The 25,747-nt window shown below is 46.7% G+C and overlaps 1 protein-coding gene across 1 annotated transcript in view; it reads left to right on the forward strand.

Moving 5' to 3' along the window:
* The window catches only part of atg10 (ATG10 autophagy related 10 homolog (S. cerevisiae)), a 294,562-nt gene extending 285,375 nt beyond the window's left edge, over positions 1-9,187 (forward strand). The window contains exons 8-9 of the transcript XR_005942884.1: positions 7,399-7,529; positions 8,773-9,187. The gene's annotated coding sequence lies outside the window, so the exon portion shown is untranslated. The remainder of the gene's footprint in view (positions 1-7,398; positions 7,530-8,772) is intronic.
* The last annotated feature ends 16,560 nt before the right edge of the window (positions 9,188-25,747 follow it).

Below are 25,747 nucleotides of genomic sequence, written 5' to 3' on the forward strand. Positions count from 1 at the left end.
ATGGTGGAGCAAACTCGATGGGCTGAATGGCCTACTTCTGCTCCCGCCTCTTTTGGTCTTATATAGGTGGTCACAGTTTTAGATATAGTTGTGTTAGGTTGGCAGTCCTTCAACAGTTGTTTGTAAGAGCCTCTTTTATCGAACAGGCCTTGTTTTTCCAGTGTGCATATATTTTATTTATTCTTTCACGTGAGGCGGGTAGTGAGTCGCCTTCTTGAGCTCACTGTGGTACAATTGATGTAGGTTCATCCACAGTGCTGCAAGGAAGGGAGTGCCAGGATTTTGGCTCAGCGACAGTGAAGGAATAGCAATACAGTTCCTAGTCAGTGACTTGGGGAGGAACTTCCAGGTGGTGGTGTTCCCATCCATCTGCTGCCCTTGTCCTTCTAGGTGTAGAGGTCATGGGATTGGAAGGTGCTGTCGAAAGATCCTTGGTAAGTTGTTACAGTGTATCTTGTAGATGGTACACATTGCTGCCACTGTGCATCAGTGGTGGAGGGAATGAATGGTTAAGGTGGTGGTTTGGGTGTCAGTCAAACAGGTTGTTTTGTCCTGGATGGCCTTGAGTGTTGTTGGAGCTGCATTCATCTAGACAAGTGGGGAGTATTCAAACACACTCCTGACTTGTGCCTTGTAGATGGTGGACAGGCTTTGGGGAGACAGGAGGTGAGTTACTTGCTACAGAATTCACAGCCTATGACCTGTACTTGTAGCCACTATAGTTCTTTGGCTGGTCCAGTTTCAGTTCCTGGTCAATGGTAACCATTGGTTGGGGCGGGGGGGGGTGGGGGGGGTGCGCGGGATTCAGCAATGGTAATGCCATTGAAAATCAAGGGCAGATATTTGGATTCTCTCTCTCTTGTTGTAAGTGGTCATTTCGCGCCATGTTACATGCCACTTGTCAGCCCATGTCTGAATGTTGTCCAGGTCTTGCTGCATCTGGACTCAAACAGTTTCAGTATTTGAGGAGTCAAAAATGGCACTGAACATTGTGCAGTCATTAGTGAACATACCCACTTCTGACCTTACGATGGAAGGAAGGTCATTGATGAAGCAGCTGGAGATTGTTGAGCCTAGGTCACTACCCTGAGGGACTCCTGCAGTGATGTCCTGGAACTGAGATGATTGACATCCAACAACCACAACTATAAGAAGATAAGAAATAGGAACAGGAGTAGACCATTTGGCCCCTTGAGCCTGCTCTACCATTCAATTAGATCATGGCTGATCATCTTGTATTTCGATTTCTACATTCTAAACCCTGATAACCTTTGATTCCCTTGCCTAACAAGAATCTATCCATCTTTGCCTTAAAAATATTCAATGACTCCACCACCCTCTGAGGCAGAGAGTTCCAAAGTCGCACAACCCTCCGAGAGAAAAAATTTGACCTCATTCTGTCCTCAAAGGTCGACCCCTAATTTTAAAACTGTGCCCCTTAGTTCTGGACTCACTCACAAGAGGAAACATCTTTTCAACGTCCACCTTGTCAAGGCCGTTCAGGATCTTGTATTCTTCAATCAAGTCACCCCTCACTCTTCTAAACTCCAGTGGAAACAAGCCCAGTCTGTCCAACCTTTCTTCATGAGCCCACTCATTCCAGGTATCAATCTAATAAACCTCCTTTGAACCACCTCGAATGCATTTACATCCTTCTTTAAATAAGGAGACCAAAACTGCACACTGTATTTGAGGTGCGGTCTCACCAATGCCTTGTATAACTGAAGCATAACATCCCTACTTTTATGTTCAATCCCTTTTGTAATAAAGGACAGCATTCCATCGCATAGTAACTTTTTGTGATGCATTTACTAGTACACCTAGATCCCTCTGCACCTCAGAATTATGCAGCTGTTCTGCATTTAAGTAGCACTCTGCTTTTTTGTTCTTCCTGCCAATGAACAACTTCACATTTTCCCACATTAAACTCCATTTGCCAGATCTTTGCCCAATCACTCAACCTATCTATATCCATCCGCAACCTCCTCATTTCCTCTTCACAACATACTTTCCTACCTTTCTTTGTGTCATCTGCAAATTTAGCTACCACGTCTTCACTCCCCTCATCTAAGTCATTGACGTAAATCATAAAAAGTTGAGGCCCCGGTACAGACCCATGGGACGCCACTTGTCACATGCTGCCAATCTGAAAAAGACCTGTTAATGCATGGTCTCTGCTTTCTGCCAGCCAGCCAATCTTCTATCCATGTTAATATGTTACCCACTACACCATGCACTTTTATTTTCAGTAATAATCTTTGATGTGGCACCTTATAAAATGTCTTCTGGAAAAAAATTATCTTCTTTTGTTCTAGGTATGACTCCAACAAGTGGAGAGTTTTCCCCGATTCCCATTGTCTTCAATTTTGCTAGAGCTCCTTGTTGCCACACATGGTCAGGTGCTGCTTTGATATCAAGGGCAGTCACTCTCACCTAACCTCTAGAGTTAAGCTCTTTTGCTGTTATTTAGATCAAGCCTGTAAATGAGGTCAGGAGCCAAGTAGCTGTGGCGGAACCCAAACTGAGCGTCAGTGAGCAGGTTATTGTTGAGTAATTGCTACTTGATAGCACGGTTGATGACCCCTTCCATCACTTTGCTGATGATTAAGTCGACTGATAGGGAGCTAACTGGCTGGGTAGAATTTGCCCTGCTTCTTGTGGATATAACATACCTGGGCAAGTTTCTACATTGCTGGATAGATGCCAGTGTTGTAGCTGTACTGGAACAGCTTGGCAAGGGGTGTGGCTAGTTCAGAATCACAAGTCTTCAATACAGTTGCTGGAATATTGTCAGGGCACATAGCCTTTGAAGTATCCAGTGCCTTCAGCTGTTTCTTGATATCATGTGGAATGAATCAAATCAGTTCAGTTCATGTGATGCTGGGCTCCTTAGGAGGAAACCAAGATGAATCGCCCACTGGGTACTTACTGCTGAAGATGGCTGCAAATGTTTCAACCTTGTCTTTTTCACTGACATGCTAGAAACCCCCATCATTGGGGATGGGGACATTAGTGGAGCCTCCTGTTAGTTGCTAAATTGTCCATGACCATTCACAACTGGATCTGGCAGGACTGCAGATCCAATTCATTGGTTGTGGGATTGCTTACCTCTGTCTATAGCACGCTGCTTCTGCTGCTTTGCATGCAAGTACAGTAGTACTGTGTTATAGCTTCACCAGGTGGACACCTCATTTTTAGGTATGCCTGATGCAGCTTCTGGCATGCTCTCTTGCACTCTTCATTGAATCAAGAGTTGATCCCCAGCTTGATGGCAATGGTAGGGATGTGTGCCACACAACATGATGGAGGGTATTTGTAACGTGAAGATGGAACTTCATATCCACAAGGACAAGGCAGTGGTCACTCCTACTAACACTGTCATGGACAGATATATCTGTAACAGGTGGATCGGTGAGGACATGGTCAAGCAGTTTTTTTCCCTCTTGATGGTTCCCTCACAATCTGCCGTAGGCCCAGTGTGACAGTTATGTCCTTTAGGTCAATGGTAGTGTGACTAAGCCACCCTTGGTGATGGACATTGTACTCTGGATATGGGACTTCATTCTGTGCCCTTGCCAACCTCAGTGCTTCTTCAATTGATTTTCAACATGGATGACTACTGAATCATCAGCTCAAGTATGGGTGGTGGGTGATAATCAGGATGTTTCCTTGCCCATGTTTGACTTGATACCATGAGACTTCATGGTGTCCAGAGTAAATACTGAGGATTTCCAGGACAACTCCCCAACTGTATACTACTGTGCTGTTGCCTCTGGTGGGTCTGTCATGCTGGTGGGACAGGACATACCCAATAATGGTGATGGTGGTGTATGGAACATTGTAAGGTATGTTTCTTTGAGAATGATTATGTCAGGCTGTAGCTGGACTCACCCCCAGACATCAGTAAGGAGGTGTTTACAGGGTCAACAGGGCTGGTTATGCCATCGTCATTTCCGGTGCCAGGTGGTCCATCCAGTTTCATTCCTGTTTAACTTTGTAGTGGTTTGGTACAACTGAGTGGCTTTCTCAGCTATTACAGAGGGCAGTTAAGAGTCAACCACATTGCCATGGGTCTGGAGTCACTTATAGGCCAGACCAGGTAAGGATGGCAGATTTCCTTCCCTAAAGGAAGTTAGTGAATCAGATGGGTTTTTTCCACACCAAGCATGCTGAAAATTTGATTTTTTTTGTTCTATGAATAAAAGCATGGAGTATCAAAGCAAGATGATGTTGAATTTGAACAAAATATTAATTAGACAGTGGAGAGAAAAAAAAGAGTTAACGTTTCGAGTCCATATGACTTCTTCAGAGCCAAAGAGAAATAAAAATGCTAAAAATTCTTGTCCTCTCTTTTCACCCCACCAGCCTCCGCATTCAAAGGATCATCCTCTGCCATTTCCGCCAATCCAGCACGATGCCACCACCAAACACATCTTCCCTTCACCCACCCCTGTCGGCATTCTGTAGGGATTGTTCCCTCTGGGACACGCTGGTTCACTCCTCCATCACCCCCAACACCTTATCCACCTCCCAAGGCATCTTCCCATGCAATCTCAGAAGGTGCAACACCTATCACTTTACCTCCTCTGTCCTCACCGTCTAAGGGCCCAAACACTCCTTTCAGGTGAAACAACGCTTCACTTGCACCTCCTTCAATTTGGTCTACTGTATTTGCTGCTCCCAATGCGGTCTCCTCTACATTGGAGAGACCAAACGCAGACAGGGTGACCGCAGTGCGGAACGCCTTCGGTCTGTCCGCAAGCATGCCCTAGACCTTTCTGTCACTTGCCATTTCAACACCGCATCCTGCTCTATTGCCCACATGTCCATCCTTGGCCTGTTGCAATGTTCCAGTGAAGCCTAACGCAAACTGGAGGAACAGCACCTCATCTTCCAATTAGGCACTTTACAGCCTTCCGGACTTAACATTGAGTTCAACAACTTCAGACCATGAACTCTCTCCTCCATCCTCACTCTTTTTTATCCCCTCCTTTCAATATTCATTTTAATTTTTAATTTTAATTTTTATCCATTTATTTTGATTTATTTTCGTTTTTATTCTTTGTTTTATCCCCATCTTTTATCCAGTTTTCAATCTTTTTCCCCACCAACACCCCCTCCCCCCACCCACCCCCACAAGGGCCATCTGTCACTTGTTCATGTTGTTCTATCCAGAGTGCTTACCCTTGTCCTGCTATTATCACATTCTGCTTTCTGGACTTAACGCCACCGTCAGCACCTCCTTTAGCCAGTACCATTACCGTTAACACCCCTTTGTCCTTTTGTCCATGACATCTCTGGCAATCTCTCCTTGGCCTCCACCTATCACTGGCCTTCTATCCAGATTCACCTGCACAACCCCCCTTAAGCAGTATAATTTTGTCACATTTTACTTCTCTTACATTCTGAAGAAGTCATATGGACTCGAAATGTTAACTCTGTTTTTTTTCTCCACAGATGCTGTCAGACCTGCTGTGTTTTTCCAGCATTTTCTGTTTTTGTTTCAGATTTCCAGCATCTGTAATATTTTGCTTTTATCTTATTGATTAGACAGTATTGTGTACAATTCTGACCATTTCATTATAGGAAGGATATTCCAACCCTGAAACAAGTACAGCAAAAGTTTGTTAGAAATTATTCCATATTATTGTATATTGCAATTGCCTATCTCGAACTTAAAACTTCTTTCCAAGATTTTTGAATTCATCATTGACTCCCAGCTCTGTGCCTATCTCTCCTGCACCTCCTTATTTACACCTTCTAATCTGCTTTCTATCCCTCCATTGACACTAAGATGCACTTATCAAGGACACAAATGACATTCTTTGTGACTGTGAACATGAATTATTTCTCTGTTATCTTTTTCACTGTTGACTACATCATCAGCCTCCAACACCTCTCTTGTATTGTCTGCTTGAAGGGTTTCCCTGTTAATTATCTAATCATAGTGAGAGCATCTCTACCAATGGCTTCTCGTTCCTGCTCCTGAGACCCTCATGATCCAATTCTTGGCATCTTTTTCTTCCTCATCTTTGCCCCTTGGTGACATTTTCAGACACTTAGTCAGCTTCCACATTAACACTGATGACATTCAGATATACCACCTCCTTCAATTGCTCTATTGAGCTGGATTTAGCCCGCCCTCCAGGGCTCTCACCCTCGAGTCAAAGAACTTGTAGGCTGTTCTTGGCAGGTGTGTCCTGAATCTCAGGGTGCCTGAAGAGCACTTAATACTGTTGGATCTCCCCTATGGAACGGACAGGGGTCCCTGTCAGTTCCATAGGGGAGATCCAACAGTATTAAGTGCTCTTCAGGCACCCTGGGATTCAGGACACGCCTGCCGAGAACAGCCTACAAGTCAGAGGCTGGCAGCTCTTTATAATTCATAAGCACTGCTGAGAGCAGCGGCAGCTGCTGTCAATGGATCCACCAGAGGCCCAGGATCACTGAGGGAGCCAGGCCAAAAGTGATTGAGGTGTGAGGGTCATAAAAGAGGGATGTAGGAGGCAAGGAAGATGCTGGCTGTCAGCACTGCACCACTCACCCATTCCTGATATGGGTTCCTAATTGGGCACTGAATGCCTGATAATGAGGGACCTCTCCCAGGAGACTGCAGGCAAACCCAACAGGGTATGTGTCAGCCACATCTGCCTCTGACTTAATTGGTGGAAGATCTGTCACTGCCAGGAGACTGACGTGGGGCCTCTCCCACAATTAAGTGGGTCTGGTTGCCATAGTTCCCGTCGCTAGGGCTGAATTAAATCCAGTTCATTTTCTCTGTTCTATCTGCACAGGCACCATGCCATTGAATTTCCAGGCCTCTTGTCATATGACATCAGGACTGGAAATTCAATGGCACTATGCCCGTGCAGGAAGCTCGCATTGATTACAAGTTGGTGGTACGCTGCTTGTCATATTGATAAGGCTTACAATACCTACACCTGAACCAGGCATTAGGTGCCTTTTTATGTAAATAATAACCTATTGCCTGTTTGAAACACCTGTGAAAGATTGGATTAACCTGGCACTGGAACAACTGAGTTCAGGAAACCAGGTCTGTGTGAGACCTAACCAGCAGTCCTTCAAGCCACCACCAAAAAGGTAAGCTTTTAAAATGTACTTAACTGAATGTGAAACCAGGAGCTGTAGGTGTGCCCCTCTCATCTCCATGTTCAAATCATGGACCACTGATCCCCATCCACAACTGGAGGCACTCAGGTCAAAGCCACCCTGTACAAGGGTGACATTACTGTCTTCTGTTCGGATCTGCTGTCAGTGTGCAGACTGATGAGCATCTGCGACAAGTTTGAGTCTTGGGAACCAAAGTAAACTGTGGCAAGAACAAGGTCATGTTCTTTCGGAACTGGGCTCATTGATCTTTGCTCTCTCCAACATTAGGTCAGACTACCTGAAGGTATTTGGGATGTGGTTTGGAAGGGCCGGGGTGTGCACCAAAAACTGGAAGGAGCATGTAGCTATGGTGAAACAAAAATTGGACATGAGGGAGTGACACTCGGTCTCCATCACTGGTAAGAACCTGGGGTTATCAGGTGCAAGGCACTCTTGATGTTGCTGCATGCAGCACAGGTCTTATCCTTAATCCCACTCCTGCACTGTGGTGATCACCCGAGCCATCTTCTGCTTTGTCTGGAGAAGGAAAATGGACCAGTTCTCCAAGTACACGATGTACAAATCTCTTGACAAGGGTGGGGGGGTGGGGGTGGGGCAGGGAACATAACACTGCCCTCATCCTGATGGCATTTCATGTGCGGCTGCAGCAAGCTGACCCCCAGTATGCAAACACCAAATGTCACAAATGAGGTTCTATCTGTCCCAGCTGTTGTGAAGGATAGGTCTGGCTACATTGCCACAGAATGCTCCAAGCAGTTGGCCCATGCTGTACCACCTGTCCTTCATGGAGAGGTTTATGCAGAAAAACATCTTTGACCACAAGTCTATCAGTCAGTGGTCTGCATGTAACATCGTCAAGGCCCTACACAAAAAGGTGGTAGATCCTGTCAGATGATTCTATGAGTAGAGTGTCAAAGTAATTTGGCAAATTGCTTCATCGCCAGAACTTTCAAACAAGTTTGGCTGGTGGTGAGAAAGGCCTTACCTGACAGATCCTTCCTGCACACCCAGAGTCTCACCACCTTCACACGTTGCCCTCGAGGTAGCTGCAGTAGGGAAGAGACCATTGTCTACCTTCCTCTAGAATGTGCCTTTGCAAAGAAGATCTGGAAAGAGATGCCGTGTTTTTTTTTGTCAAGGTTCATCCTGAGTAGATCCGTGATGCAGGACTCTGTGCTCTTCAAGCTGTTCCCAGGGATGCACTCTGAGACAAACGTCAACTGCTGCAGGAGGACCATCAATTCACGCTCTAAAGACGCTCTTTAGTCTGCATGAAGCTTTCTGGTTTTCCAGTGGAAAGAGCTGTCCATGACCGAGTGTTGCAGACTAGCACATTCCAAGGTCCAGGACTGTGTACTGAGGGACACACTAAAATTTGGGGAAGCTGTTACAAGGGCGCAGTGGGGAAAGGCCGCAGTGGGGAAAGGCCACCATCTAAGACCTTTCAGTCATAGTACACCGAGGGGCTGGAAACTGGGTAAACCCCTTGGGTTATATGTTTGACATGCAATGAACTTTGTAACTATTAACTGTGATTATAAATGTAGTGATTTGCTTTGCAACTTACATGTCAACTTTGAACGATCATGTCATGTACGTTGTAAATTTTATGAATAAAGTATATTTTTCGGGGAAAAAAAGACCCCACGTCTCTGTTCTACAGCTATTTTCTGCAACACATGCCAAGATGGACATCAGCTGCAGCCAGAGGACCTTCATCTCACTGAAAGAGACTCTTTTGTCTCCCTGTAACTTGTTTGTATCCAGTGCAAAGAGTTGTCCACACCCGAGTATTGCAGACAGGTGCATTCCAAAGTTCAGGACCACGCACTAAAGATTTGGGCAGCCACCATGAAGACGCAATGGGGAAAGGCCACAGTTAAGGTCTTCTCACCATAGTGGCAACTGTGGAAGCCCTTGGGTAGTATCTTTGTTGTGGAATGTATGTTGTAAATATGTCATTGCAATTGGAATTGAAGCACCTCAAAATGCCCCATTCTGTATGGAAAGAACTTGAACTAGATTGTACCTTTGGTGGTGTCGAATTTGAACTGTTATGGAATGTAATTTAACAATTTTTTTATGAATAAAGTATGTTTTTGGAAAAAAATTGAGACCCCATGATTGCCACCACCTCAGCATTTAGAATCATGGAATGGTTACATGTGCAGAATAACATGGAAATCCAGAAGTTGCTATCAGTGATTCTGTGTTTCTCCAGAGGTGGTGGTTTGGAGACAAAAGGCCAGATTTTCACCATCGAGGTAAGGAGCTCAAGTTGGGAAATTTAAGGCTGTGTTCGATATATTGTTGATTGACATGGGACTCAAAAGGGTATAGGGGGTAGGCAGGAAAGTGGAGTTGAGGCCACAATCTGGGGAGACAATGGTGTAGTAGTATTGTCGCTGGACTAGTAATTGAGAGACCCAGGGTAATGCTCTGGGGACCTAGGTTTGAATCCCAATATGGCAGATGGTGAAATTTGAATTCAATACAAACCTGGAATAAAGGTCTAATGATGACAATGAAACCATTGTTGATTGTTGTAAAAATCTATCTGGTTCACTAATGCCCTTTAGGGAAGTAAATCTGCTGTCATTACCTGGTCTGGCCTACATGTAACTCCAGACCCACAGCAATGTGGTTGATTCTTAAATGCTCTCTGAACAAGCGCAGTTCGGGATGTAAAGGCTTAGCCAGCGATGCCCACATCCCATGAATAAAAAATAATCAGCCATGATCTTATTAAATGGCAAAGGAGGCCACTTGGTCCATCAAGTTCATGTTGGCTCCCATCCTTTCCCTGTAGCCCTGCACTTTTTCTCTCCAGGTGTGTATCCAATTTCCTTTTTAAAAGCTAGGATTGAAGCTATGTCCACCACACTCTCAGGCTGTGCATTCCAGATCTTAAGCACTCACAGCCTACTAGCTGAGGAAATCCTTCCAGAGAAACCTCTGACATGGTCTTTGTTGCCAGACAAATCAAAGAAAAACACCAGGAACTTTTCATAGCATTTCAGTGGCCTGACCAAAACATTTGACCCAGTAAATCGCAAGGATCTATGGATTCTGTTCCAAAGATTTGGATTTCCGAGAAACTTCATCACAATCCTGAAATTGCTTCATGAAGAAATGACTGCAACTGTTTTGAGTGGGAGATCTGAAATAGACGCCTTCAAAATCCACACCGGGGTCAAGGCAAGGCTGTGGGATAGCCCCCATTCTATTTACAATCTATCCGATAGTGGCTATTCACCTCACCAAAGATTAACTGCCCCCAAGTGTCGGTATTAAATACTGCCAAGATGGAAAACTGTTGAAACTCAGTCACCTCCGTGCAAAAACTGAACTGACCACTGTAGACATATTTGATCTATAGTTTTCAGGTGACTGCAGTGTCATTGCCCACTCTGCACCAGATTTTCAATATCTCTTCAATTATGCATTCAAAAAACTTAGCCTGTCCTTGAATGTTGCTAAAACAAAACTCCTATTGCAACCCACATCTGGTCAGTCAAATATTCCACTTCTCATATATGTTGAAAGAGAGACTCTGGAATATGTTGAACACTTCCCATATCTTGGCAGCCACCTCTCTCACAAGGTCATTGCTGACAAGGGACTCTAACACTGGAGTAGGTTGCACCAGCTCAGCTTTCTACAAACTACAGCAACGAGTGTTTGACAGCAGAGACCTCTGCAAGTCAACAGAAGTCTGAGTAAACAGAGCAATGAGACCTAGATTTTCACTGAGTTGTGAAGGCTCCACAGCTTATCCAAAATGGTGCTGCAGCCCAGATACGGATGTCCCGCCCGCATTTCCGACAGATCCTATTTTCACCAGCTAGGGAAAGGGGGAGGAGATGACTCACATGTGAAATCATTGTTGAGTTCAAACAGATGTCATTTTCACTGGAGCAAGGACTTTATCCTGCAGTGTGAGAGTTACAAATTTTTAGAGTAGATGCAAATGCTCATAAAGGACGGATAAGGTCCTGTGGAACTGTCAAGCTGTCAAGTTATTTAAAACCCCTGCCCTGTACATTTTGAAAAAAAACAACTTTTAGTCTATGAGTTGAAAAAAATCTGTGATTGCAGTTTCAATAGAAATTGGTTGATATAAATCTAAGTGCTTTTATTATAATATTATTACTGCTTGACTGTTTCCATAGCCTGTCGTTGTCATAGTGTGGCAATATTCATAGTTTGATTAACAGCTCCAACGGGTTATTAAAGGATTATCTGCCTTTGATGTAGGGTTATGAATACAAATGTTTGTTTTTTGCAAGGGATTAAGTACTTCATGGATTTAAATTATTGAATAAGCTTTTATGAATAAGAGCTTTTTTTATATAGTGAAGCCTCTATTTGCTACTTATTAAATCTGAAATAAAATTAAGTTCTCTAGCTCCTAAGGTCATCCCCTGGTGGATACTGGATGAGTTGGTATGGAGGGCAAAGGGTGGAGGTGGGGGTCATGGATTGGCATGAGTTAGCTCTAAATTGGCATAGGGGTTATAATGGTCTACGGGGCTTGGTGGGGGGTCATGAGTTGGCACTAAGTTGACATAGGGACTATAAGGAGCCATGGGTTGATGGGTGGGGGGGTAGATGCGTTGGCATGGAGGGTATGAGGGGCCATTGGGGAGGTCATGGGTTGACATGGATGGAGCATGGGGAGTGGGTGAGAGGATGTGAGTGGGGTTGGAGGGGGCAGTGGGGGGAGGGAGGGCTTGACGGCCTAACAATATTTAACAACACAATTGGGACCAAATCCCAGAAAATCGAGATCGACCTTTTACCTAGCCTGTTTCGGCACTTGGCAGCCCCGTAACCATCTCCAATCTGTGCCTGGGGGTGGTGGACCCGATTCCAGCATGCACTCATCTCCTACTACACCCCACCATTCCACTCCCCATCCTACCCACCCCTGAACGAAGATGCTGCCATTTGGGGCACTTTTTCCCAAGGTAGGTGTGGCAAGCCAGAAGCTTTCCCAACTCTGCACACCTGCCTCAGAAGTGAAAATCCAGGCTCTGGAATGTGTGTCAACGACACATAGGCCAGAATTTTCCCAATGGCGTGTGGGGGCGGGCCCCACACGCCCGCGTGTAAAATGACGCGCGGTGAAGTCAGGCAAGCGTCCTGACATCACTGCGTGCCATCACGATATTTCGTTGAGCTGGTGCACATTGATCTCCGATGCGCGCCCGCCATTAATTAACCGGCCACTTAAGGCCCTTGAGGCATCAATCAACGGCGATTTTTTGACACCTGTGCAATCTTTGGGTCGGCGCATGGGCACAACGGGCAGGCGGGTAGGACGCATTTGTATAAACCTCATCCATGGGCGGGTATGAGGGCTCTGTGAGGTCGCAATTGTGCTCTGAAAAATATTGTTTTTTCAAAGTTACTGATACTTGCCTGTGTGATCTGTAATACTTCAAAACGCATACCAGATGCTTGGTCTGGACTCAACCTTCAGGTCAGCACTCTGGAGTGAGGAATCTTTTTTGGGCCTGCAGGCTTCAGGAAGCCTTCCCTTAGCCTGGGAATGGGAGCTGAACTCTCCACTGGAGGCACCTCCTCTGAGGAGGAAGGGTGGGCTAGAAGGAGGAGGAGGCCAGGAGTGCAGATTCAGTCTTCAGGGGAGCCACTTTTGGGAGGACAGGCACAGGCACAAGGGGTGCAAGGCCAAGAGGTAGTTCAAGGCAGAAGGGGCTGCTGAAGATGGCACTATCCTGTTGCCAGGGTATACTGGCGGTGAAGCAGCTACCTCAATATTTCTGAGGTGCGGTGCCGATGGAGGCTCTGTCTCTCAAGGGAGACAGTCAACTATATCTGTCAGATGATTGGGCCTGAGATCTCCGTGAACTCTGTGGGTGGACACCCCATACCAGTGGCTCTAAAGGTCACAGCTGCCCTCAACTTCTATGCCTCTGTCTCCTTCCAGGGGTTGGTGGGTGATCTTTGCGGTGTCTCCCAATCAGCTGTGCACACTTGTGTCAAGCAGCTTACAGACGCTCTGTTCAGGCATGCATTGGCCTTCATCCACTTCTGTTGGGACCAGGCAAGCCAGACACAGCGAGACAGAGGCTTCGAGGCCATTGCTGGCTTGCCCCGCGTCCAGGGTGCTAAAGACTGTACACATGTAGCCATCAAGGTGCCAGCAGGTGAGCCCGGTGCCTTCGTCAACAGGAAGGGCTTCCACTCCATGAACGTACAGATAGTGTGTGATCACAGGATGCAGATTCTACAAGTCTGTGCAAGGTACCCAGGCAGCTCCCATGATGCCTACATCCTCAGACATTCCCAGGTTCCGGGGCTCTTCAGTGCTCCAGCCCGGATGGATGGATGGCTGCTGGGTGACAAGGGCTATCCCCTCAGAAGATGGCTCATGATGCTTCTCCGCCATTCAAGAACAGAAGCTGAGCAGTGGTACAATAGGAGCCAGAGTACCACAAGGGCTGTGGTGGAGAAAGCCATCGGTCTTCTCAAGATGCGCTCCCGATGCCTGGACCGCTCAGGGGGTGCACTCCAGTACTCCCCAGATCGTGTGTCATTGATAATGGTTGCATGCTGCACTCTCCACAATCTTGCATTGGAAAAGGGGGACGTTGTGGGTGATGAGGATGTAGATGCAGTGGCTGCGGCTGCACACGATGAGTCTAGCAGTGAGTCCAAGGATGACTACACACAGGGAAATGCTAAGGGGGTAGACGCTGACCCGGGCATACTCCAGGGAGGCAGGGACACCCGGGAGGCTTTAAACCAACGAACATTCAGCTGGCACACTACATATGGACCTCCAGAACAAGCCTGGGCTGGAGACTCCATACTCAATACCCAAGTGCAAAATCTGACTGGTTAGGAACATTAACTAAGGGCCTTGTTAATAAAGCTGAATTTCCCACAAAACACTCATAACATTTTTGGAAACCATCCACCTGCAGAAGAAAAGAGGCACCCTCAGCCATGGTGACATGTCTGAATTTAATATTATAGGCACAGAAACTTAAGCAAACAAAATGACAAAGGTGTTAAAAATCACACCAATTCAAAGACTTCATTGCGGGCCAACACAAAAGCATCAGTGAAAAACCCGTGGTGTGCCTAAGGTGCCTTATGTTCATATTTTTGGGTGCTACGTCTTGATGCTGACCCCTCGCTGGGAGTGGCATCTGAGACAGCCTGCTCACTCTGCTGTCCTATTGCCCTTGGTGGTTGTCCTCTGGCCTGTGGAGCCTGTGCTGGCCCTGCCTGGGAGGGAGCTGCCAGTTCCACAGCTGGCATCTCCCTAGTCGTCGCAGCCTCACTGGATGCAACGGTCACTGGCAGGGGAGCTGCTGCCCTCATCCAGAGCGCCCTGAGGAGATCCTGCAAAGATGACACGCAGCTGCTGCACAGACGTGAGGTCACTTCAGACCTCCCTGCTCATTGTGGATGGATGGGCACTGAGCTGGGAAACTTGGTGCCCAGGCCATCTCCCACACTGGCACTGACCAGCTGTGGTCAAAGCTGATGTTAGGGCTTGCTGGTCTGAGCGCATCCCCAGGAAGCCCTGATCGGTCTCCTAGAGGAGCCTCTCCATGAGAATCGCCAGTCTCTCCATGGAGGACACATGGCGCTTGGCCATGAGGCTCATTGCTCCGGCAGTAGTCCATGTAGACTCCTCCACCACAGACACCAAGCCAAGCATAGTCTCATGTATCTCCAGATGCTCCTGCACACCCTGCCACATTTCCTGCCTTTGCTGCATTGCGGACAACACCAGAGGCACATCATAAGGCACCGACTGAGCATGTGCCTGGTCCCCTGCAGTCCTCTGATGGCTGGCGCCATGAGCACTCTCTACCTCCACCAGTTCCTCCAGCGACTGTGAACTGCCCTCACTGCCGTGCCCTGGGACACTAGTTCTAATTCCCACCGATATGCTAGTACCTGTGCTGGTGCCTGCCTGGCAGAGATGGTGTGACACGGGTGATGCTTCAGGGCCCTCAAGTGTGAGAGGACACCCCCGCTGCTCCTCCTTCCGGCCCTGCTCCACTGATGCTGAAAGGAGGAACAAGGACGTTGGATCATTTAATGTGGAGAGAATGTCAATGTGTATCCCTGTCCCCTGGATCATTATGCACCCACTCTTCCATAAGCAATGGTCAAGCCATGTTGCAAATTTCAATCACTGAACATTCAGCACTGCCATGGCTGTTGGGAGAACAATGGTGACCTCACTGCTGGGCAAACATACCTGCCCGTGGCACCCCAGCCTCACTGACACCAGTGGACCTGGGCACACGGCGCCTCTCCAGATCTAGGACCTGCTGCTCGAAGCAGCTGAGAATCGCCAACTGTGTCAGCCCGCCACCAGTCCTCACCCCCTTGGCGGCATTATGTGCATTCTTCTCTTGAAAAGGAGAGAAGTGCACTGATTAGTGCTACTTGTACCCGGACTCTCTTGGCAGACGGCCCACCCCAACCAGAGTGGACACTGCAGGGCTCCAGTGCCTCGTCAGCCCGCTGCTGCCCAACACTCACACAAAGTTGCTAGGCCTGTCCCCCACCCACCCCCTTGGCCAAATGCTGCCTACATTACAGTAGGCACCACACGGTCTAACCTTCTATTGCAAGGAGGCGCAAGCACGTGGAACGCAGAGGGCAGCAGATCGGTCAGTGCCACGCTACCTTGAAGCTCCCCCCCCAACATGTCATCACCCTGGCTTTAACATGTCATGGAATTTCAGCACTGGGCCTAGGTGCAGATCCTCCAGGTTGCCCCCAAAACAGTCATGTGGGTCTCAGTGTACCACATGCTGTGGGGGCAGAACCCATCTCTTCACCACCCTCTCAGGGTGACCTCAGCATGGGCAATATCTGCTGGCCCACCCAGTGAAGGACACATGCCGTCAATGATTCAATGCAGTCACTGCACTCAGACTTGTTGGGGGGAGCCGCTGGGGGGGAAAGCCTACCTGCTGGGTTAAGTGACCAATGCCAACAGCGTACTCACCCTTCCTAAATGCAACAGGTCATTGAAGCGCTTGCGACACTGGATCCAGGTGCATTGCACCATGTTGTGGGATCTCACCACCTCCGCCATCTCCTCCCAGGCATGTTTGGTCATGTGGTGGGGGGCCTCCTCCTCCTGTCCTGGGGGACCAGGACCTCCCTCTGTGCTGCCACCTCCTTGAGGAGGGCAGCAAGGCAATCATCAGAAAAATGAGGGGCACAGTGCCCCCCTGCCCTACCCTCCTGCCTGGCCTGCTCACCAGCAGTGCTCTGGAGAGCTCTTCCACTGGCCGTGAATCACAGCCTTTCAAAGGCTGCAGCAGCTTTTTTAAACAGGCCGCGGGGTCGCCATTGTACCCGGCGCTCACTGCAGACCCGCTGCCGCCCACCCACTCCCGCTGTCCTCGGGAGCCACGATTCACGCTGAGCGGGCCTTAATTGACCGCCCGGGTAAAATGGTGGTGCGGACCCAATCGTGGGTGGTGATCGATTCCGCACTTGCCCGCTCTCGCTCCGCTTGCCTGACAGGCAGAAAGTTTTGCCCATAAGAGTGCTAGAGAAATTCCATCAGCAATGCCTCCACCACATCCTTCAGATTCAAAGGGAGGACCGTCAAACAAACGGCACTGTTCTTCCTAAAGCCAGCTACACAAACATTAAGGCAAAACTCCTGCAAACTAATCTTTGATAGACTGGGTGCTGCGTCCAGGTGGCCAAAAAGCCCCTGTCAGGTTCTGTTTTATCAACTTTCAAATGTCAACATTCCAGGGGAGGACAAACAAAATGCTTCAAAGACACGCTGAGGCACTCCTTGAAGCTTAGCAGAATTGACATTAATAACTGGGAGGAGCTTGTTATCAATCATTCAAAATGATTCAATCACATGAAGACCTATGGCAGAAACACATGATCCTCGAAACTCTGCCAACTCACTGCATAGAAAGAGTTTTTGACTCATGTCACTGTTGATTCTTTGCCATTCAGTTTAAATTGGCATCCACTGGTCTTCAATTTTTCTGCCAATGTGAACTGTTTCTTGCTACCTACATTGTCTTGGTCCCATGTGTTTTTTAACGCTTCTGTCAAATCTCCTCGCAAAAGAAGAACAACCTCAACATCTCCAATTTATTCACATAACTTAAGTTCCTCATCACTGGCACCATCCTCAAAGCTCTTTTTTGCACTCTCTCTAAAGCTTTCACATCCTTCCTCAAGTGTGGTGGTTAGAATTGGACACGATACTTTAGTTGTCAACCGGTGTTGTATAAAGGATCACCATAATGTCCTTGCTTTTGTACTCAATGTCTATATTTATAAAGGTCAGGATCCAGAATGCCTTTTTAACCACTTTCTCACCCTCCCTTGTCACATTCAATGATTCATGCTCCTGTTCCTGCACCTCCTTTAGAATTTTATATTGCCTCTCCTCGTTCTTCCTAACAAACTTTATCACTTCATGTTTCTTTGCATTAAATTTCATTTGCTTTTCGTCCGCCCGTTCACCAGCCTAATTCTTCTTATTACTATCCTTACCGTACAAAACACTTCCACGTTTTGTGCCATCTGCACATTTTGAAATTGTGCCATGCCCAAGTCTAGGTCATTAATATATATCAAGAAAAATAGTGGTCCTAATACAGAACCTTGTGGAACACCACTGCATACCTTCCTCCAGTCTGAAAATCAACCGTTCACCACTACTCTCTGTTTCCTGTCACTCAGTCAACTTTGTATCCATGTTGTCACTTTCCCTTTTTATTCCAATGGCCTTCAACCTTGCCGGCAAGCCTTTATCGAACACTATTTGGAAGTCTATGTACACTAAATCTGCATTACCCTTATCAACCCTCCTCAGATCTTATTGAAAAGAAGGGTAATTAATCTCAGTGAAATCAGTTGTCTTTAAAAGGCTGCCCCTTGGTGGCCAGAGGAGAAGATGTTGTTTTAAAAGAAAATCACAACTACCTGGGCCTCAGTTCCTCCAACTTCCATCACTTCATTAGGATGGGTGCACAATTGTGCCTCCATTGGTGCAAAGTGTCAGTCCCAGGTTTATGAATGAACCTGTCTTTATAGATTGGGAGGGGAGGCAGTCGATGACAGAACAAAGCAGCTGATGAAAATCTACCTTGCCTCATAGCTGCCCCCTTAAAAACATGCATGCAATTTCACGGCCATTGTCATTGGAAGATCATACAACCCATACTTCCTGGGCTTATGCAGGTTCAGAATGAATATAAATTTTGACTGGTGGTTGAGGTTCATGGATTTTCTTTCAATTTATGCTCAAGATTGGCAAAAGCAACCCCCAGTCTGGGAATTCACTTTGTCATAATACCAGATTTACTCATTTAATGAAGAAAGTATTTAGTAAATTAAATCATATTTAGCAGAAATATCAAACAAAGAAAAGCTTGCACTGAGTGAGACAGTTGCCAAAGAATTACATCCCAACAGCAAGTGTCAGTATCGGATTTTCTCACAGAGTGAAATAATAATTAAATATTAACCATTAGCAGAGGTGAAGCCAGACCAGGCGGATGACACTGCACCACACATAGAAGCGGAACATTTGATGAAAATTTTTTTTAAAAGGCTGTGGTTTGTAAATGTGTATAGGCTAGACCTTCATATAATTCAACTTCATAATCAAAGCTGCAAAATATTAATACTGTTACATATATTGGGCCTGACTTTTGTGGAGGAGGCAGGAAGGTCAAGTTGGAAAACTTCTTGACTTGGCAGGCCCCTCACAGTTTTGTTTTGGGAAGGCAGGGTCGAGATAGAGTCAGAAGTGCCGCCTCTGGAGACAGGCCCAAGGCAGCAAAGGAAGTGGATGAATGGCCAGCCCATCTGCTAGAATGCCTGCTTTCATTTACTGGACATTGACCCAGTTTTAATGATAAATGTCCAGCCGTCAAACTCTCATGCCCCCACATATCCCTTCATGGTGCCACATATCCCTTCCATGGCCCCTCCATGCACCCATTATCCTCAATGCCCTTCATAACGCCTATGCTGCCTTATATCCCCAAGCCCCTTCTATGCCCCCTTATATTCCCCCATGCCCCCTCCATGTCTCCTCATACCCCCATGCCCTGTCCATATGCCAATGCTTCCTCCATGCCCCCCCATGTATTCTCCACAGCCACTTACCCAGTATCCACATGGGCAGACCTCAGGATGTCTTTGATTGGACATTAAGACAAAATAAACTTCTAACAATCTAATCACATTGAAACGCATAATACTGAAAAAAAAACTATCCTTCAAAAAATCTCAAGTGACCAATCTGTTCTAAAAACAAACATCTATTTCACTAACTACATTAAAGACAGCTAATCCTTTAATAACTCTTAAAACTGTCAATCAAAATGTCTATATAGCCTGCTCTTGTGGTGATTCTGGACCTTTTGAAACTCAGTCAAGCTTCATAATGGTCTCCGTTATAATAACAAACCCTGGGAATTGTAAAATTGGAGTCTGTTGAAATTGAAAAATCAGGTTTTTTTTTCCCAGCTACAACAAATGCCCTGTCAATCAAAGTAGCCCAGGAGCAGGTGGAGGCTTTTTTTCTCTGTAAATGAAAGCTGCTGAAGGTTTTTTGCACCTATTTCTGTAATCTCCTCCGGCTCCATAATTATCTGAGATATCTGTGCTCCTCAAATTCTAGCTTTTTGTGCAGCCCCAGTTTTAATTGCTCCACCATTGGTGACCGTGCTTTCAATTGCCTAGGCCGCAAACTCTGGAATACACTCCCTAAACCTTCTGCCTCTCCACCCTGCTTTCCTTCTTTAAGACACTGCTTAAAACCAACGTCTTTGACCAAGCTTTTGGTCAGCTGACTTAATATCTCCACATGTGGCATACTTGGTTTTATAATGCTCCTGTGAAGCTGCTTGGGGCATTTTATCACATTAAAGGCACTATGTAAATACAAGTTATGTTGTTGTGGAGCAACTATTTCTGGAAAACACAAATGCTAATCTGGATTCTGAAGTATTTGTTAAACTTGATTATCTCAAATCTTTGGCAGCAACAGAATTCTGCACAGACTTACTGAGTTGTGTAGCTCGCCAAATTCAAGAGTAAAAAGTACAAATAAATCACAGCTAAAAGGAGAAAACATGAGCGCCTTACTTCAGTGAAAGTGCAAAATGTTTATTAAACTAGAATTCTGAGTCATCATGAAAAATATAAAATCGACCGAGTCAGTCAAGTAGATAGTAGCTGGGATACAGGGTTGTAAATAATTTATTTGGGAATGATGTCTGTTTTTAGTAAGGCATTGCTTAGATGTGAAAACAAGATTAAGGATTTCAAGTCAAGATTTAGGATTTTAAAATTGTTGTGCTGAGAAGCCAATGGAAATCGAGAAAAGGGAAACAATAGGTTTGTGAGACTTATATAAGGTAGGATATAACTACAGAGATTTGGATGCATTTCAGTTCATGCAAAGTAAAGTTTAGGAAGCGGACAAAAGAGAAATCAAGCCCTGATGCAACAAAAGCATGGTTTCAGTGGCAGTGTGGGTGGGGTACTGAAGTAGTTGGTTGTATGACAGGGGTAGTATTACAGAGGGACAGAAGTGAGCTTAGTGGCAAGCCAAAGTTAGGATTTGAAGCTTGCTTCAAGGTTACATAGAATACTGGGAAGGTGCACCATTGGATTTAGCCTGAGCAAACAGCTGGGTAAAGGAATGGGTTTGGTTAGTGGAAGCAAAATAAAATAGTTCTCTTCCTGTGTTAATATTGAATGAGAGAAAGTTCTAGCTTATTCACAAATGATGTTCGATATGCAGCTGAACAGCACATCAGCAGTTGTTGAGTCTAAGGTGGTGGCAGAAAACATTGGAGAAATAGGACTGAGGTACACTAGTATTTGCAACATGCATATGCAATTTAATTTAGTGCTGTTGATGGGCAAGCCAAACAGTCATTTTTAATCCTCTTATGGTGTATTTAGGCTACAAGTTGAGCATCATTACAAAGCTATTTTGGCTTTGCATTTGTTTAAAATTTTCCTCTTCACACAAATTTTGTGGAGAGAAGTACTGAAAATCTTTCAAGGACTGAAATTAAAGGTTCCAAATTGACTAATAATTTCAACAATTTTACGGAATTAACTTGAAAGGTTTCATACTCTCAAGCACATTGGAACATCAGGCACAACTGAAAATCAACCAGGACATGTGCGTGTGAATTTTGTAAAGAAAAAGCATTCCGTTGACACAAACACACACGCATACCTTTAGTTTTCACCGGTTCATAGATGTCTCAATTCTTTCATGATGTTTAATGATTTAGAAAAGACACACAAATTCCATAGTATTTGGTGGCAAGATTACTTCCTTTGTGCTTCTGTACTTCATAATGTGTTCATTCTTATGCATCAGTTCTATAAATAACCACATTGGATTTCACAGTACTGGAAAGAACATTGTGGTCCATTTCACAAGTCATAATATCTAGGAAATTTATTCCACAATACTTCTCGAATGCTTCTAGCAATTCTTCACCAGGTACTTAGCCAATTATCTCTGATATAATTAACCCTTGCTGCCTCCCTTGGAAGTACATCCCAGGCATTCACTACCTTTTACATAAAAGTAGCTAAATCAAAACTACTTTCATCCCCCCTTCAATATCATCCCACTTATTGCAGAGTCTGTTAAGTATATTGTCTTTTATCTTTTCTATACCCTTAGGAACTTTAATATTTAAATAAGATCACCCAAACCTTCCCTTCTCTAGTGTCCTTCCAGCTTCTATAACATCTCCTGATTATTCAGGTGCCTAATCCTAGCTATCAATTTAGTTGCTCATTGCTGCACTATGTCCAGCACTAAGTACCATCTTCATATTGTGATGACCAGCATTGTACATCCAATCGCAACTGGAGCCAGGCAAAGGTTCTGTTCAAACTCAAAATCACATGAAAATTAAAAGTTATTTAGTTATACATCCCAAAGTCTTATTGGCTTCCCTTTCTTGATGCTGTACACCATGCTGATGGCTTCAGCGATCTGTCCACAAGTGCCTGCCAATGTCTTTCCTGTAATGTGTCTTGCAAAATAATCCTATTAGCTTATATTGCCTGTGTTGATTATAGAGTGGAATCATCCCAGATTTTCACTAAGTGCGGTAGCAAGCAGGGAAAATGACATTTTACCTGCCAGCCGCAATGGCAGCTTCTCACGCCGTATTGTCCTAGACCTGCCGCATTAATTATGCATTCCTGGGAAACACACCATTTCCATGGCAGGTGGGCTCTCGTTCGCTTGCCATGCCATCACCTTGCTGCTTCATCACATCGGCACCACATTTAAAGTGCAGCCACGGGCACACCTCTGTGTTTCCAGCCCAGGGCTGCCACACGGAAGACTGCAGATCCCCAGTCCCTGGAGTGCCTTTTGGACGGTGTGGAGGCCTGCCGTAATGTCCTCTACCCCAGCTGTGGTTGCAGGATGGGCAGCGGCATCATCAATCTGGCTTGGAAGGCAGTGACAGTGGTGGTCAGTACCAATGCCATGCAAAAGAGGACAGCCATCCAGTGCAGAAAGAGGATGAATGATCTCCTTCGTTCCACTAGGATAAGTCACTGTCCTCCTCACTCTCAACTCATGTACTCACAAACCCATCACACATCCACAGGGCCGTTACTTACTGCCAGTTCAAGGAACATCACCACTCACTCTCTCACACACACCTTCATTGTCCTCATCCCATCCCTTGGACCACTCACCACCCACATATGCCACGCCTACTTATCATCTGGCCTGGGAGGCATTCCGCTTGCACTCTCTCCATCTCTATTCATGCAGCACAAGCTGGCACAACAACAGGGAGAGGTTGACTTCCATTGGAGGAATGCCTGTCATCAAGGTCCTTAAGCACTTTGAAAATACAACCATTCAACTGGTTGGTGAGGATCTGGACCATTCCTGCACTGACCGTGAGGTTGGCAGTGCCCCACCAAGTGAGGATCCAACAGTGCAACATTAATCAGACAACCATGCTGTGAGTGATGTGTCCTGTTCCACAGGCCACTGCCATGCACTAATTATCTCTCCTTGCTTTCGCAGGCACATCTGCCAAACAGCCAAGACAGTCCATGATCCAGGACCTCCAATCAAGCCCCGAGGAAGCTTAGAAGAGGAATCCACTGAAACCCTCCCTGAAGACCTATCACAGCGCTCATCCACACCCTCCACCAGTGCAGAGATGCACACCTCGGTAGGGTAACCTCTGAATCACAATCTGCTGAGCACATCACACGTTCTGATCCACAGCAGCTGGTAGCAGGGACTTCCCTGGTTCCCAGGACTTGTTGGACTACTGGAGGCCAGAAATTCCCTGAGTCCGAGTCAGATGACGAGCCTCTGGACTCGGCCATGTCATAGTTGCTGGAGCTGTAAAGCCAAGCTTGGGAACATCAGGAAGGGATGTCCACTGCACTCCTCAGATTGCAAGGCACGACGGAGGAGTCCGTCCGCCTTCAGGCTGAGGTGCTAGCACTGGCACGCCAACGCACCAAGGTCAACACTGGTAGGATGGCCACGCCTTGGAGACCTTTGTCCAGGACATCGTTCCTGTACTGCTGCGCGGGCTGAACTCCATCACTGACGCCACAGTTGACCAGCAACAGTGTGCATGCGAATGGGGTGTGGGGCTGCTCGATCTCACTCCAGCTACCCCTTCTCCTCAAGGAGTTAGCCAGGGGCCCTCAGGCACCCGTAGGTAGGAGGATCAGCAGGGAAACCCCCCCGGGGCCATCTATCCAGGTGAATCCAGGAGCGTTCGGCCCATCCGAATCCCCTCTTCCTGTGACCTCAGCAGCTCCAGCTCCACAGGTCGAGGAGGGTGCCATTGCCACACAGCAGAACCCCGAAAGCAGGCCGTGGCCTTCCAGGTCTTGGCCATGCGGAGGATGCTAGCCATGGTTATCACAGCAGGCTGCCTCCACCTTCGCTGTGGATGTCCGGGGAGCACCAAGACATAGCGGCAAGGTTAGGAAAGTTAAGGTGTAGTTGCACAGTCTGGGCATGGGTGTTAATCACTTGTACACACTGTTCACTATTGTAAATAAACTCCCAAGAATGTCTCCCTGCCTATTGCTCCTTGTTCTGATAAGCAGTGTTTGTGACACTCAGATGTGAAAGCTAGGTTCCTGCACAAGATAAAGGCAGGTGTCTCAGTCCAGGGCCTCTTCCCTGTGCTTTGTGCAGCTTTCAGACCAAAGTGATGGTCTGGCCTCATACTCCCTGGACATATTAGTGATGCCTCCACCTCGATCGTGCTTGTCATTGCTGTCAGAATGTCGTGGGCAGGCATCACAGAGTTCCATCATTCTCTCTGTGTGCTCTCAGCAACTTTAAGGTGGGGCTGGCCCCCATCTCTTCGGCACCTGTGACCAGTGATCCTGTGCTACTGAAGAGGTCAAGTGCTGAAGGCGGATAAAGGATCAGATGCTTCTAAAGTTTCATGGCTGCATCTCTATGATATGACCCTGATCAAAGAGCGCAAGCGAGCTGCCCTCGGACAGATTGGAGTCAGACATTCTCAGAGGCTTTGTGAAGATCTATGGGGTATCCCCACTGCATGTTGTCATCATCCTCCTGCAACTGAGTGATTATTAAGGCCTCCACTGTATCTCCACGACAGGAGCATTATCACCGAGGGTATGTGCGCTGCCAGACTGGAGTCAAATGTTCATAGATACAATGTGAGGATCCATGGTGTCTCCTCACTGCATGTTGTCATCATCCTCCACAAATCTAGCAGTTATAAAGAGTCTCCCGAGCGCACCTGCCTTGTCTGGCCAGAGCGAGAACCTCATCGCTGTTATCATCGCCTTCGAGGACCTCCTCACCCTCATCACTGTCGACGTCCTCCGCATCAGAGGAGACCTCCAGCTCCTGCATCTCGTCTGCAGCTAGGTCCTCTCCCCATTGCAGAGCCAGGTTGTAAAGGCCACTGCATGTGACAACAATGCATGACACCCTCTGTGGACTATATTACAGGGCTCCACCAGACTGGTCCAGGCACTGGAACCTCATTTTCAGCATCCTGATGGTTTGCTCCACCAATTGTGAGCTGCAGCATGAGCCTCATTATACCTTTGCTCTGCTGCAGTCTGAGGCTGCCGCATGGGTGTCATCAGCCACGATCTCTGTGGGTAGCCCTTGCCCCCGAGGAGCCAACCCTGCAACCCTGACCCGGAAGATGACAGGGTTAGCTTGGGTATGCTAAGAACCTCTCTTGGCTAAGCAGCCCTTGTCTCCACCCCCAAGTCAATAGGGATCCGTGACCGACTGAGAATGTAGGAGTCATGGTCACTCCCTGGAAACCGTGCACATACCTGCAGGATGCATTTGTGGTGGTCGCACGCCAGCTGCACATTCAGTGAATGAAAGCCCATGTGGTTAACATAGTTGGCCCCTTGTTGCTGTGGAGATCTGAGCACCACATGAGTGTAGTCGATGGCACCCTGCACCTGTGGGAAACCTGAGATCTGGGCATATCCAATTGCTCTTGCATTCTGGATCTCTTGGACTTAGGCGAAATGCATGAAGTTGTGTTCCCTCGCAAAGATGGCATCCGAGACCTGA

The sequence above is a fragment of the Carcharodon carcharias genome, chromosome 4 (genome assembly GCF_017639515.1).
Source record: "Carcharodon carcharias isolate sCarCar2 chromosome 4, sCarCar2.pri, whole genome shotgun sequence".
Classification (NCBI taxonomy): domain Eukaryota; kingdom Metazoa; phylum Chordata; class Chondrichthyes; order Lamniformes; family Lamnidae; genus Carcharodon; species Carcharodon carcharias.